Source organism: Triturus cristatus, chromosome 6, assembly GCF_964204655.1.
Source record: "Triturus cristatus chromosome 6, aTriCri1.1, whole genome shotgun sequence".
NCBI classification, from domain to species: Eukaryota; Metazoa; Chordata; class Amphibia; order Caudata; family Salamandridae; genus Triturus; species Triturus cristatus.
The window spans coordinates 883,014,269-883,028,790 of record NC_140589.1 but is presented as its reverse complement, the minus strand read 5'-3'; the positions used below and the strand labels follow the sequence as shown (position 1 = coordinate 883,028,790).

The 14,522-nt window shown below is 45.8% G+C and overlaps 11 non-coding genes across 11 annotated transcripts; 3 read left to right on the top strand and 8 right to left on the bottom strand.

The window, feature by feature from the left end:
* Nucleotides 1–162: 162 nt before the first annotated feature.
* On the bottom strand, nucleotides 163–269 carry LOC146819073 (U6 spliceosomal RNA). The gene has a single exon (XR_014964535.1). It is a non-coding gene; the product is annotated as a U6 spliceosomal RNA (small nuclear RNA).
* Nucleotides 270–2,123: 1,854 nt separating this feature from the next.
* Nucleotides 2,124–2,230, bottom strand: LOC146819072 (U6 spliceosomal RNA). Its single transcript, XR_014963904.1, has one exon. It is a non-coding gene; the product is annotated as a U6 spliceosomal RNA (small nuclear RNA).
* Nucleotides 2,231–3,000: 770 nt separating this feature from the next.
* On the top strand, nucleotides 3,001–3,073 carry TRNAR-ACG (transfer RNA arginine (anticodon ACG)). Its single transcript has one exon. It is a non-coding gene; the product is annotated as a tRNA-Arg (tRNA).
* Nucleotides 3,074–4,080: 1,007 nt separating this feature from the next.
* On the bottom strand, nucleotides 4,081–4,187 carry LOC146819070 (U6 spliceosomal RNA). The gene has a single exon (XR_014963903.1). It is a non-coding gene; the product is annotated as a U6 spliceosomal RNA (small nuclear RNA).
* A 770-nt stretch (nucleotides 4,188–4,957) lies between these two features.
* Nucleotides 4,958–5,030, top strand: TRNAR-ACG (transfer RNA arginine (anticodon ACG)). The gene has a single exon. It is a non-coding gene; the product is annotated as a tRNA-Arg (tRNA).
* A 1,007-nt stretch (nucleotides 5,031–6,037) lies between these two features.
* On the bottom strand, nucleotides 6,038–6,144 carry LOC146819068 (U6 spliceosomal RNA). The gene has a single exon (XR_014963902.1). It is a non-coding gene; the product is annotated as a U6 spliceosomal RNA (small nuclear RNA).
* A 1,854-nt stretch (nucleotides 6,145–7,998) lies between these two features.
* Nucleotides 7,999–8,105, bottom strand: LOC146819067 (U6 spliceosomal RNA). The gene has a single exon (XR_014963901.1). It is a non-coding gene; the product is annotated as a U6 spliceosomal RNA (small nuclear RNA).
* Nucleotides 8,106–8,875: 770 nt separating this feature from the next.
* On the top strand, nucleotides 8,876–8,948 carry TRNAR-ACG (transfer RNA arginine (anticodon ACG)). Its single transcript has one exon. It is a non-coding gene; the product is annotated as a tRNA-Arg (tRNA).
* Nucleotides 8,949–9,955: 1,007 nt separating this feature from the next.
* Nucleotides 9,956–10,062, bottom strand: LOC146819065 (U6 spliceosomal RNA). The gene has a single exon (XR_014963900.1). It is a non-coding gene; the product is annotated as a U6 spliceosomal RNA (small nuclear RNA).
* A 1,854-nt stretch (nucleotides 10,063–11,916) lies between these two features.
* On the bottom strand, nucleotides 11,917–12,023 carry LOC146819064 (U6 spliceosomal RNA). Its single transcript, XR_014963899.1, has one exon. It is a non-coding gene; the product is annotated as a U6 spliceosomal RNA (small nuclear RNA).
* A 1,854-nt stretch (nucleotides 12,024–13,877) lies between these two features.
* Nucleotides 13,878–13,984, bottom strand: LOC146819063 (U6 spliceosomal RNA). The gene has a single exon (XR_014963898.1). It is a non-coding gene; the product is annotated as a U6 spliceosomal RNA (small nuclear RNA).
* Nucleotides 13,985–14,522: the final 538 nt, after the last annotated feature.

Genomic DNA, 14,522 nt, shown 5'->3' with positions numbered 1-14,522 from the left:
CAGCTGGCCATAGAGTGCACCTTCATTACTGCGAGGTAAATACATTAAAAATGTTGAGGAGAGACAAATTGAAAAATAGATATTAGGAGGAAAGCACTGGAACCTGCTTTATTATTTCAATTAGTCTTGAAAACATAGAACATTTCTCTCCTGAAAGCTGGTAAAAATATGGAACGCTTCACGAATTTGCGTGTCATCCTTGCGCAGGGGCCCTGATAATCTTCTCTGTATCGTTCCAATTTTAGTATATGTGCCGCCGAAGCGAGCACACTTCATTGATGAACCTACAATGTTTATAAACTCTCTAAATCTACGGTCTCTAGACATAGGGTGGCCTGGCAGAGATGCTCGTATGGCCAGTAAGCATTCAAATCTGAGCCAATGGGCAAAAATGCATGAAGAGTAACAATCCATTATTCTTCACTGCATTTGTGGTCCAAGACTTCACCAATTGGAAGTATGTAGATTATGCCAGGGTTGCAAAGGCTCATGGTTCAGGCTACTGACAAGGAACATTGTGACATCATGCTGCCTGTGGAACAGTGATATTAAAGGTGAGACAGCTGCACAGTAGGTTAGGTGAAGGGCTCTGAGAGGTGAAAGGCAGCATGCTTGGGTCCCTGGACAAGGTGAGCCTATGACAAGGTGTCTGAATTTTCGCCTGTATTGTAATATTAAACACTTTATTGTTGTACCCGCCTGCTGATTAAGGAGTCCTCAAGATCAGCTCCACACAGACGTGGAACTGATGATGTTAATGCAGAATATTTAAGAAACTGAGGCTGATCTAAAACATTTCCTTGGACCTAGGACCATTTCCCCTGACTTTTAGGTCCTTCGTCCTCCTAAAGTCCTTTGTATAAGTTAGGAACACCTGACAGAACAGAATTTCAGGAGGTCAGGTGGGTTTACTTGTGTCTTCTGGTTGTGAGCAGTAAACGTGGCTAAAAAGGTTGATGGAATGGTGTTTTAAAACACACACACACACACACACACACAACTTCTGGTCCTCTTAAGGACAAAAGTATGGGTAATCCTACATGGGGCCAGTGGCGCAATGGATAACGCGACTGACTACGGATCAGAAGATTGTAGGTTCGACTCCTATCTGGCTCGAAAGGGTCATAGGTCCCTGTTTTATGGTATTCCTGTGGAATTCTTATTTACCTCAGACTTGTTGTAGGTTCAATATTCTCGAGCAGGACTCATCCAGCAGTCGTTCCATGGTAGGGCTGCAGTAATAGGACCACGGCTAGTTAAAAGTTTCCCATTTGCTGCTGGATTCTATGTGAAGGCCGTCATGTGGTGTGCTGCTTTTGTATTTCAACATGGGTCTCTGAGTCTCTAAACTAGGAAAAAATCTTGTTGAGAAAAGTGTGTGTGAGAGGGTCTGTGGGTGCAGGCAGGTGTGTGCACTTGAGTGCTGACCCATTTACATGTGTGAGAGGGACAAGCAAATTGCCTGTGGGATGTAGGCCTACAACTGGAACCAAGCAGCCAGGCAGAACCACAGGTAAGGAGAGAGGAAGGCAGTTCATTATTAGAGCAGGATCATGAGCATCTTGCCCTGCTCCCTTCTGCCCCGATCGGCCACGATCGGCCAAGACCTCTCTATTAGGGTGGAGGGTGAACATTTCTTGGACCTCAGAAACTGAGGGATGCAGCGCCGATATGTCCTCCAAGGGCCTAGAGGACCTGGTGCCCAATCATGCCTGGTGTTTTTCAGCTTACCCGACCAATCTGGTTGCAAGGCGGATTTTAACAGTACTGCTGAAAAGGGACTCCCAGACAGCCCTGAGGCCATCATTTGCATAGGCCCTCCCCTTCTCTTTCTCTTGCTTCCCACAAAGCAACGCATCGCTGGCAGCAGTATAGATTTGGGGGTTGTGAAGAATAATGACAGGGAGGCTGAAGAAGGGAAAGAAAAGTCCCAGAAGTCCTGCAGGCTTCCTTGCTAAATGCAGCTGGCCATAGAGTGCACCTTCATTACTGCGAGGTAAATACATTAAAAATGTTGAGGAGAGACAAATTGAAAAATAGATATTAGGAGGAAAGCACTGGAACCTGCTTTATTATTTCAATTAGTCTTGAAAACATAGAACATTTCTCTCCTGAAAGCTGGTAAAAATATGGAACGCTTCACGAATTTGCGTGTCATCCTTGCGCAGGGGCCATGCTAATCTTCTCTGTATCGTTCCAATTTTAGTATATGTGCCGCCGAAGCGAGCACACTTCATTGATGAACCTACAATGTTTATAAACTCTCTAAATCTACGGTCTCTAGACATAGGGTGGCCTGGCAGAGATGCTCGTATGGCCAGTAAGCATTCAAATCTGAGCCAATGGGCAAAAATGCATGAAGAGTAACAATCCATTATTCTTCACTGCATTTGTGGTCCAAGACTTCACCAATTGGAAGTATGTAGATTATGCCAGGGTTGCAAAGGCTCATGGTTCAGGCTACTGACAAGGAACATTGTGACATCATGCTGCCTGTGGAACAGTGATATTAAAGGTGAGACAGCTGCACAGTAGGTTAGGTGAAGGGCTCTGAGAGGTGAAAGGCAGCATGCATGGGTCCCTGGACAAGGTGAGCCTATGACAAGGTGTCTGAATTTTCGCCTGTATTGTAATATTAAACACTTTATTGTTGTACCCGCCTGCTGATTAAGGAGTCCTCAAGATCAGCTCCACACAGACGTGGAACTGATGATGTTAATGCAGAATATTTAAGAAACTGAGGCTGATCTAAAACATTTCCTTGGACCTAGGACCATTTCCCCTGACTTTTAGGTCCTTCGTCCTCCTAAAGTCCTTTGTATAAGTTAGGAACACCTGACAGAACAGAATTTCAGGAGGTCAGGTGGGTTTACTTGTGTCTTCTGGTTGTGAGCAGTAAACGTGGCTAAAAAGGTTGATGGAATGGTGTTTTAAAACACACACACACACACACACAACTTCTGGTCCTCTTAAGGACAAAAGTATGGGTAATCCTACATGGGGCCAGTGGCGCAATGGATAACGCGTCTGACTACGGATCAGAAGATTGTAGGTTCGACTCCTATCTGGCTCGAAAGGGTCATAGGTCCCTGTTTTATGGTATTCCTGTGGAATTCTTATTTACCTCAGACTTGTTGTAGGTTCAATATTCTCGAGCAGGACTCATCCAGCAGTCGTTCCATGGTAGGGCTGCAGTAATAGGACCACGGCTAGTTAAAAGTTTCCCATTTGCTGCTGGATTCTATGTGAAGGCCGTCATGTGGTGTGCTGCTTTTGTATTTCAACATGGGTCTCTGAGTCTCTAAACTAGGAAAAAATCTTGTTGAGAAAAGTGTGTGTGAGAGGGTCTGTGGGTGCAGGCAGGTGTGTGCACTTGAGTGCTGACCCATTTACATGTGTGAGAGGGACAAGCAAATTGCCTGTGGGATGTAGGCCTACAACTGGAACCAAGCAGCCAGGCAGAACCACAGGTAAGGAGAGAGGAAGGCAGTTCATTATTAGAGCAGGATCATGAGCATCTTGCCCTGCTCCCTTCTGCCCCGATCGGCCACGATCGGCCAAGACCTCTCTATTAGGGTGGAGGGTGAACATTTCTTGGACCTCAGAAACTGAGGGATGCAGCGCCGATATGTCCTCCAAGGGCCTAGAGGACCTGGTGCCCAATCATTCCTGGTGTTTTTCAGCTTACCCGACCAATCTGGTTGCAAGGCGGATTTTAACAGTACTGCTGAAAAGGGACTCCCAGACAGCCCTGAGGCCATCATTTGCATAGGCCCTCCCCTTCTCTTTCTCTTGCTTCCCACAAAGCAACGCATCGCTGGCAGCAGTATAGATTTGGGGGTTGTGAAGAATAATGACAGGGAGGCTGAAGAAGGGAAAGAAAAGTCCCAGAAGTCCTGCAGGCTTCCTTGCTAAATGCAGCTGGCCATAGAGTGCACCTTCATTACTGCGAGGTAAATACATTAAAAATGTTGAGGAGAGACAAATTGAAAAATAGATATTAGGAGGAAAGCACTGGAACCTGCTTTATTATTTCAATTAGTCTTGAAAACATAGAACATTTCTCTCCTGAAAGCTGGTAAAAATATGGAACGCTTCACGAATTTGCGTGTCATCCTTGCGCAGGGGCCATGCTAATCTTCTCTGTATCGTTCCAATTTTAGTATATGTGCCGCCGAAGCGAGCACACTTCATTGATGAACCTACAATGTTTATAAACTCTCTAAATCTACGGTCTCTAGACATAGGGTGGCCTGGCAGAGATGCTCGTATGGCCAGTAAGCATTCAAATCTGAGCCAATGGGCAAAAATGCATGAAGAGTAACAATCCATTATTCTTCACTGCATTTGTGGTCCAAGACTTCACCAATTGGAAGTATGTAGATTATGCCAGGGTTGCAAAGGCTCATGGTTCAGGCTACTGACAAGGAACATTGTGACATCATGCTGCCTGTGGAACAGTGATATTAAAGGTGAGACAGCTGCACAGTAGGTTAGGTGAAGGGCTCTGAGAGGTGAAAGGCAGCATGCATGGGTCCCTGGACAAGGTGAGCCTATGACAAGGTGTCTGAATTTTCGCCTGTATTGTAATATTAAACACTTTATTGTTGTACCCGCCTGCTGATTAAGGAGTCCTCAAGATCAGCTCCACACAGACGTGGAACTGATGATGTTAATGCAGAATATTTAAGAAACTGAGGCTGATCTAAAACATTTCCTTGGACCTAGGACCATTTCCCCTGACTTTTAGGTCCTTCGTCCTCCTAAAGTCCTTTGTATAAGTTAGGAACACCTGACAGAACAGAATTTCAGGAGGTCAGGTGGGTTTACTTGTGTCTTCTGGTTGTGAGCAGTAAACGTGGCTAAAAAGGTTGATGGAATGGTGTTTTAAAACACACACACACACACACACAACTTCTGGTCCTCTTAAGGACAAAAGTATGGGTAATCCTACATGGGGCCAGTGGCGCAATGGATAACGCGTCTGACTACGGATCAGAAGATTGTAGGTTCGACTCCTATCTGGCTCGAAAGGGTCATAGGTCCCTGTTTTATGGTATTCCTGTGGAATTCTTATTTACCTCAGACTTGTTGTAGGTTCAATATTCTCGAGCAGGACTCATCCAGCAGTCGTTCCATGGTAGGGCTGCAGTAATAGGACCACGGCTAGTTAAAAGTTTCCCATTTGCTGCTGGATTCTATGTGAAGGCCGTCATGTGGTGTGCTGCTTTTGTATTTCAACATGGGTCTCTGAGTCTCTAAACTAGGAAAAAATCTTGTTGAGAAAAGTGTGTGTGAGAGGGTCTGTGGGTGCAGGCAGGTGTGTGCACTTGAGTGCTGACCCATTTACATGTGTGAGAGGGACAAGCAAATTGCCTGTGGGATGTAGGCCTACAACTGGAACCAAGCAGCCAGGCAGAACCACAGGTAAGGAGAGAGGAAGGCAGTTCATTATTAGAGCAGGATCATGAGCATCTTGCCCTGCTCCCTTCTGCCCCGATCGGCCACGATCGGCCAAGACCTCTCTATTAGGGTGGAGGGTGAACATTTCTTGGACCTCAGAAACTGAGGGATGCAGCGCCGATATGTCCTCCAAGGGCCTAGAGGACCTGGTGCCCAATCATGCCTGGTGTTTTTCAGCTTACCCGACCAATCTGGTTGCAAGGCGGATTTTAACAGTACTGCTGAAAAGGGACTCCCAGACAGCCCTGAGGCCATCATTTGCATAGGCCCTCCCCTTCTCTTTCTCTTGCTTCCCACAAAGCAACGCATCGCTGGCAGCAGTATAGATTTGGGGGTTGTGAAGAATAATGACAGGGAGGCTGAAGAAGGGAAAGAAAAGTCCCAGAAGTCCTGCAGGCTTCCTTGCTAAATGCAGCTGGCCATAGAGTGCACCTTCATTACTGCGAGGTAAATACATTAAAAATGCTGAGGAGAGACAAATTGAAAAATAGATATTAGGAGGAAAGCACTGGAACCTGCTTTATTATTTCAATTAGTCTTGAAAACATAGAACATTTCTCTCCTGAAAGCTGGTAAAAATATGGAACGCTTCACGAATTTGCGTGTCATCCTTGCGCAGGGGCCATGCTAATCTTCTCTGTATCGTTCCAATTTTAGTATATGTGCCGCCGAAGCGAGCACACTTCATTGATGAACCTACAATGTTTATAAACTCTCTAAATCTACGGTCTCTAGACATAGGGTGGCCTGGCAGAGATGCTCGTATGGCCAGTAAGCATTCAAATCTGAGCCAATGGGCAAAAATGCATGAAGAGTAACAATCCATTATTCTTCACTGCATTTGTGGTCCAAGACTTCACCAATTGGAAGTATGTAGATTATGCCAGGGTTGCAAAGGCTCATGGTTCAGGCTACTGACAAGGAACATTGTGACATCATGCTGCCTGTGGAACAGTGATATTAAAGGTGAGACAGCTGCACAGTAGGTTAGGTGAAGGGCTCTGAGAGGTGAAAGGCAGCATGCTTGGGTCCCTGGACAAGGTGAGCCTATGACAAGGTGTCTGAATTTTCGCCTGTATTGTAATATTAAACACTTTATTGTTGTACCCGCCTGCTGATTAAGGAGTCCTCAAGATCAGCTCCACACAGACGTGGAACTGATGATGTTAATGCAGAATATTTAAGAAACTGAGGCTGATCTAAAACATTTCCTTGGACCTAGGACCATTTCCCCTGACTTTTAGGTCCTTCGTCCTCCTAAAGTCCTTTGTATAAGTTAGGAACACCTGACAGAACAGAATTTCAGGAGGTCAGGTGGGTTTACTTGTGTCTTCTGGTTGTGAGCAGTAAACGTGGCTAAAAAGGTTGATGGAATGGTGTTTTAAAACACACACACACACACACACACACAACTTCTGGTCCTCTTAAGGACAAAAGTATGGGTAATCCTACATGGGGCCAGTGGCGCAATGGATAACGCGACTGACTACGGATCAGAAGATTGTAGGTTCGACTCCTATCTGGCTCGAAAGGGTCATAGGTCCCTGTTTTATGGTATTCCTGTGGAATTCTTATTTACCTCAGACTTGTTGTAGGTTCAATATTCTCGAGCAGGACTCATCCAGCAGTCGTTCCATGGTAGGGCTGCAGTAATAGGACCACGGCTAGTTAAAAGTTTCCCATTTGCTGCTGGATTCTATGTGAAGGCCGTCATGTGGTGTGCTGCTTTTGTATTTCAACATGGGTCTCTGAGTCTCTAAACTAGGAAAAAATCTTGTTGAGAAAAGTGTGTGTGAGAGGGTCTGTGGGTGCAGGCAGGTGTGTGCACTTGAGTGCTGACCCATTTACATGTGTGAGAGGGACAAGCAAATTGCCTGTGGGATGTAGGCCTACAACTGGAACCAAGCAGCCAGGCAGAACCACAGGTAAGGAGAGAGGAAGGCAGTTCATTATTAGAGCAGGATCATGAGCATCTTGCCCTGCTCCCTTCTGCCCCGATCGGCCACGATCGGCCAAGACCTCTCTATTAGGGTGGAGGGTGAACATTTCTTGGACCTCAGAAACTGAGGGATGCAGCGCCGATATGTCCTCCAAGGGCCTAGAGGACCTGGTGCCCAATCATGCCTGGTGTTTTTCAGCTTACCCGACCAATCTGGTTGCAAGGCGGATTTTAACAGTACTGCTGAAAAGGGACTCCCAGACAGCCCTGAGGCCATCATTTGCATAGGCCCTCCCCTTCTCTTTCTCTTGCTTCCCACAAAGCAACGCATCGCTGGCAGCAGTATAGATTTGGGGGTTGTGAAGAATAATGACAGGGAGGCTGAAGAAGGGAAAGAAAAGTCCCAGAAGTCCTGCAGGCTTCCTTGCTAAATGCAGCTGGCCATAGAGTGCACCTTCATTACTGCGAGGTAAATACATTAAAAATGTTGAGGAGAGACAAATTGAAAAATAGATATTAGGAGGAAAGCACTGGAACCTGCTTTATTATTTCAATTAGTCTTGAAAACATAGAACATTTCTCTCCTGAAAGCTGGTAAAAATATGGAACGCTTCACGAATTTGCGTGTCATCCTTGCGCAGGGGCCATGCTAATCTTCTCTGTATCGTTCCAATTTTAGTATATGTGCCGCCGAAGCGAGCACACTTCATTGATGAACCTACAATGTTTATAAACTCTCTAAATCTACGGTCTCTAGACATAGGGTGGCCTGGCAGAGATGCTCGTATGGCCAGTAAGCATTCAAATCTGAGCCAATGGGCAAAAATGCATGAAGAGTAACAATCCATTATTCTTCACTGCATTTGTGGTCCAAGACTTCACCAATTGGAAGTATGTAGATTATGCCAGGGTTGCAAAGGCTCATGGTTCAGGCTACTGACAAGGAACATTGTGACATCATGCTGCCTGTGGAACAGTGATATTAAAGGTGAGACAGCTGCACAGTAGGTTAGGTGAAGGGCTCTGAGAGGTGAAAGGCAGCATGCATGGGTCCCTGGACAAGGTGAGCCTATGACAAGGTGTCTGAATTTTCGCCTGTATTGTAATATTAAACACTTTATTGTTGTACCCGCCTGCTGATTAAGGAGTCCTCAAGATCAGCTCCACACAGACGTGGAACTGATGATGTTAATGCAGAATATTTAAGAAACTGAGGCTGATCTAAAACATTTCCTTGGACCTAGGACCATTTCCCCTGACTTTTAGGTCCTTCGTCCTCCTAAAGTCCTTTGTATAAGTTAGGAACACCTGACAGAACAGAATTTCAGGAGGTCAGGTGGGTTTACTTGTGTCTTCTGGTTGTGAGCAGTAAACGTGGCTAAAAAGGTTGATGGAATGGTGTTTTAAAACACACACACACACACACACAACTTCTGGTCCTCTTAAGGACAAAAGTATGGGTAATCCTACATGGGGCCAGTGGCGCAATGGATAACGCGTCTGACTACGGATCAGAAGATTGTAGGTTCGACTCCTATCTGGCTCGAAAGGGTCATAGGTCCCTGTTTTATGGTATTCCTGTGGAATTCTTATTTACCTCAGACTTGTTGTAGGTTCAATATTCTCGAGCAGGACTCATCCAGCAGTCGTTCCATGGTAGGGCTGCAGTAATAGGACCACGGCTAGTTAAAAGTTTCCCATTTGCTGCTGGATTCTATGTGAAGGCCGTCATGTGGTGTGCTGCTTTTGTATTTCAACATGGGTCTCTGAGTCTCTAAACTAGGAAAAAATCTTGTTGAGAAAAGTGTGTGTGAGAGGGTCTGTGGGTGCAGGCAGGTGTGTGCACTTGAGTGCTGACCCATTTACATGTGTGAGAGGGACAAGCAAATTGCCTGTGGGATGTAGGCCTACAACTGGAACCAAGCAGCCAGGCAGAACCACAGGTAAGGAGAGAGGAAGGCAGTTCATTATTAGAGCAGGATCATGAGCATCTTGCCCTGCTCCCTTCTGCCCCGATCGGCCACGATCGGCCAAGACCTCTCTATTAGGGTGGAGGGTGAACATTTCTTGGACCTCAGAAACTGAGGGATGCAGCGCCGATATGTCCTCCAAGGGCCTAGAGGACCTGGTGCCCAATCATGCCTGGTGTTTTTCAGCTTACCCGACCAATCTGGTTGCAAGGCGGATTTTAACAGTACTGCTGAAAAGGGACTCCCAGACAGCCCTGAGGCCATCATTTGCATAGGCCCTCCCCTTCTCTTTCTCTTGCTTCCCACAAAGCAACGCATCGCTGGCAGCAGTATAGATTTGGGGGTTGTGAAGAATAATGACAGGGAGGCTGAAGAAGGGAAAGAAAAGTCCCAGAAGTCCTGCAGGCTTCCTTGCTAAATGCAGCTGGCCATAGAGTGCACCTTCATTACTGCGAGGTAAATACATTAAAAATGTTGAGGAGAGACAAATTGAAAAATAGATATTAGGAGGAAAGCACTGGAACCTGCTTTATTATTTCAATTAGTCTTGAAAACATAGAACATTTCTCTCCTGAAAGCTGGTAAAAATATGGAACGCTTCACGAATTTGCGTGTCATCCTTGCGCAGGGGCCATGCTAATCTTCTCTGTATCGTTCCAATTTTAGTATATGTGCCGCCGAAGCGAGCACACTTCATTGATGAACCTACAATGTTTATAAACTCTCTAAATCTACGGTCTCTAGACATAGGGTGGCCTGGCAGAGATGCTCGTATGGCCAGTAAGCATTCAAATCTGAGCCAATGGGCAAAAATGCATGAAGAGTAACAATCCATTATTCTTCACTGCATTTGTGGTCCAAGACTTCACCAATTGGAAGTATGTAGATTATGCCAGGGTTGCAAAGGCTCATGGTTCAGGCTACTGACAAGGAACATTGTGACATCATGCTGCCTGTGGAACAGTGATATTAAAGGTGAGACAGCTGCACAGTAGGTTAGGTGAAGGGCTCTGAGAGGTGAAAGGCAGCATGCTTGGGTCCCTGGACAAGGTGAGCCTATGACAAGGTGTCTGAATTTTCGCCTGTATTGTAATATTAAACACTTTATTGTTGTACCCGCCTGCTGATTAAGGAGTCCTCAAGATCAGCTCCACACAGACGTGGAACTGATGATGTTAATGCAGAATATTTAAGAAACTGAGGCTGATCTAAAACATTTCCTTGGACCTAGGACCATTTCCCCTGACTTTTAGGTCCTTCGTCCTCCTAAAGTCCTTTGTATAAGTTAGGAACACCTGACAGAACAGAATTTCAGGAGGTCAGGTGGGTTTACTTGTGTCTTCTGGTTGTGAGCAGTAAACGTGGCTAAAAAGGTTGATGGAATGGTGTTTTAAAACACACACACACACACACACACACAACTTCTGGTCCTCTTAAGGACAAAAGTATGGGTAATCCTACATGGGGCCAGTGGCGCAATGGATAACGCGACTGACTACGGATCAGAAGATTGTAGGTTCGACTCCTATCTGGCTCGAAAGGGTCATAGGTCCCTGTTTTATGGTATTCCTGTGGAATTCTTATTTACCTCAGACTTGTTGTAGGTTCAATATTCTCGAGCAGGACTCATCCAGCAGTCGTTCCATGGTAGGGCTGCAGTAATAGGACCACGGCTAGTTAAAAGTTTCCCATTTGCTGCTGGATTCTATGTGAAGGCCGTCATGTGGTGTGCTGCTTTTGTATTTCAACATGGGTCTCTGAGTCTCTAAACTAGGAAAAAATCTTGTTGAGAAAAGTGTGTGTGAGAGGGTCTGTGGGTGCAGGCAGGTGTGTGCACTTGAGTGCTGACCCATTTACATGTGTGAGAGGGACAAGCAAATTGCCTGTGGGATGTAGGCCTACAACTGGAACCAAGCAGCCAGGCAGAACCACAGGTAAGGAGAGAGGAAGGCAGTTCATTATTAGAGCAGGATCATGAGCATCTTGCCCTGCTCCCTTCTGCCCCGATCGGCCACGATCGGCCAAGACCTCTCTATTAGGGTGGAGGGTGAACATTTCTTGGACCTCAGAAACTGAGGGATGCAGCGCCGATATGTCCTCCAAGGGCCTAGAGGACCTGGTGCCCAATCATGCCTGGTGTTTTTCAGCTTACCCGACCAATCTGGTTGCAAGGCGGATTTTAACAGTACTGCTGAAAAGGGACTCCCAGACAGCCCTGAGGCCATCATTTGCATAGGCCCTCCCCTTCTCTTTCTCTTGCTTCCCACAAAGCAACGCATCGCTGGCAGCAGTATAGATTTGGGGGTTGTGAAGAATAATGACAGGGAGGCTGAAGAAGGGAAAGAAAAGTCCCAGAAGTCCTGCAGGCTTCCTTGCTAAATGCAGCTGGCCATAGAGTGCACCTTCATTACTGCGAGGTAAATACATTAAAAATGTTGAGGAGAGACAAATTGAAAAATAGATATTAGGAGGAAAGCACTGGAACCTGCTTTATTATTTCAATTAGTCTTGAAAACATAGAACATTTCTCTCCTGAAAGCTGGTAAAAATATGGAACGCTTCACGAATTTGCGTGTCATCCTTGCGCAGGGGCCATGCTAATCTTCTCTGTATCGTTCCAATTTTAGTATATGTGCCGCCGAAGCGAGCACACTTCATTGATGAACCTACAATGTTTATAAACTCTCTAAATCTACGGTCTCTAGACATAGGGTGGCCTGGCAGAGATGCTCGTATGGCCAGTAAGCATTCAAATCTGAGCCAATGGGCAAAAATGCATGAAGAGTAACAATCCATTATTCTTCACTGCATTTGTGGTCCAAGACTTCACCAATTGGAAGTATGTAGATTATGCCAGGGTTGCAAAGGCTCATGGTTCAGGCTACTGACAAGGAACATTGTGACATCATGCTGCCTGTGGAACAGTGATATTAAAGGTGAGACAGCTGCACAGTAGGTTAGGTGAAGGGCTCTGAGAGGTGAAAGGCAGCATGCTTGGGTCCCTGGACAAGGTGAGCCTATGACAAGGTGTCTGAATTTTCGCCTGTATTGTAATATTAAACACTTTATTGTTGTACCCGCCTGCTGATTAAGGAGTCCTCAAGATCAGCTCCACACAGACGTGGAACTGATGATGTTAATGCAGAATATTTAAGAAACTGAGGCTGATCTAAAACATTTCCTTGGACCTAGGACCATTTCCCCTGACTTTTAGGTCCTTCGTCCTCCTAAAGTCCTTTGTATAAGTTAGGAACACCTGACAGAACAGAATTTCAGGAGGTCAGGTGGGTTTACTTGTGTCTTCTGGTTGTGAGCAGTAAACGTGGCTAAAAAGGTTGATGGAATGGTGTTTTAAAACACACACACACACACACACACACAACTTCTGGTCCTCTTAAGGACAAAAGTATGGGTAATCCTACATGGGGCCAGTGGCGCAATGGATAACGCGACTGACTACGGATCAGAAGATTGTAGGTTCGACTCCTATCTGGCTCGAAAGGGTCATAGGTCCCTGTTTTATGGTATTCCTGTGGAATTCTTATTTACCTCAGACTTGTTGTAGGTTCAATATTCTCGAGCAGGACTCATCCAGCAGTCGTTCCATGGTAGGGCTGCAGTAATAGGACCACGGCTAGTTAAAAGTTTCCCATTTGCTGCTGGATTCTATGTGAAGGCCGTCATGTGGTGTGCTGCTTTTGTATTTCAACATGGGTCTCTGAGTCTCTAAACTAGGAAAAAATCTTGTTGAGAAAAGTGTGTGTGAGAGGGTCTGTGGGTGCAGGCAGGTGTGTGCACTTGAGTGCTGACCCATTTACATGTGTGAGAGGGACAAGCAAATTGCCTGTGGGATGTAGGCCTACAACTGGAACCAAGCAGCCAGGCAGAACCACAGGTAAGGAGAGAGGAAGGCAGTTCATTATTAGAGCAGGATCATGAGCATCTTGCCCTGCTCCCTTCTGCCCCGATCGGCCACGATCGGCCAAGACCTCTCTATTAGGGTGGAGGGTGAACATTTCTTGGACCTCAGAAACTGAGGGATGCAGCGCCGATATGTCCTCCAAGGGCCTAGAGGACCTGGTGCCCAATCATGCCTGGTGTTTTTCAGCTTACCCGACCAATCTGGTTGCAAGGCGGATTTTAACAGTACTGCTGAAAAGGGACTCCCAGACAGCCCTGAGGCCATCATTTGCATAGGCCCTCCCCTTCTCTTTCTCTTGCTTCCCACAAAGCAACGCATCGCTGGCAGCAGTATAGATTTGGGGGTTGTGAAGAATAATGACAGGGAGGCTGAAGAAGGGAAAGAAAAGTCCCAGAAGTCCTGCAGGCTTCCTTGCTAAATGCAGCTGGCCATAGAGTGCACCTTCATTACTGCGAGGTAAATACATTAAAAATGTTGAGGAGAGACAAATTGAAAAATAGATATTAGGAGGAAAGCACTGGAACCTGCTTTATTATTTCAATTAGTCTTGAAAACATAGAACATTTCTCTCCTGAAAGCTGGTAAAAATATGGAACGCTTCACGAATTTGCGTGTCATCCTTGCGCAGGGGCCATGCTAATCTTCTCTGTATCGTTCCAATTTTAGTATATGTGCCGCCGAAGCGAGCACACTTCATTGATGAACCTACAATGTTTATAAACTCTCTAAATCTACGGTCTCTAGACATAGGGTGGCCTGGCAGAGATGCTCGTATGGCCAGTAAGCATTCAAATCTGAGCCAATGGGCAAAAATGCATGAAGAGTAACAATCCATTATTCTTCACTGCATTTGTGGTCCAAGACTTCACCAATTGGAAGTATGTAGATTATGCCAGGGTTGCAAAGGCTCATGGTTCAGGCTACTGACAAGGAACATTGTGACATCATGCTGCCTGTGGAACAGTGATATTAAAGGTGAGACAGCTGCACAGTAGGTTAGGTGAAGGGCTCTGAGAGGTGAAAGGCAGCATGCATGGGTCCCTGGACAAGGTGAGCCTATGACAAGGTGTCTGAATTTTCGCCTGTATTGTAATATTAAACACTTTATTGTTGTACCCGCCTGCTGATTAAGGAGTCCTCAAGATCAGCTCCACACAGACGTGGAACTGATGATGTTAATGCAGAATATTTAAGAAACTGAGGCTGATCTAAAACATTTCCTTGGACC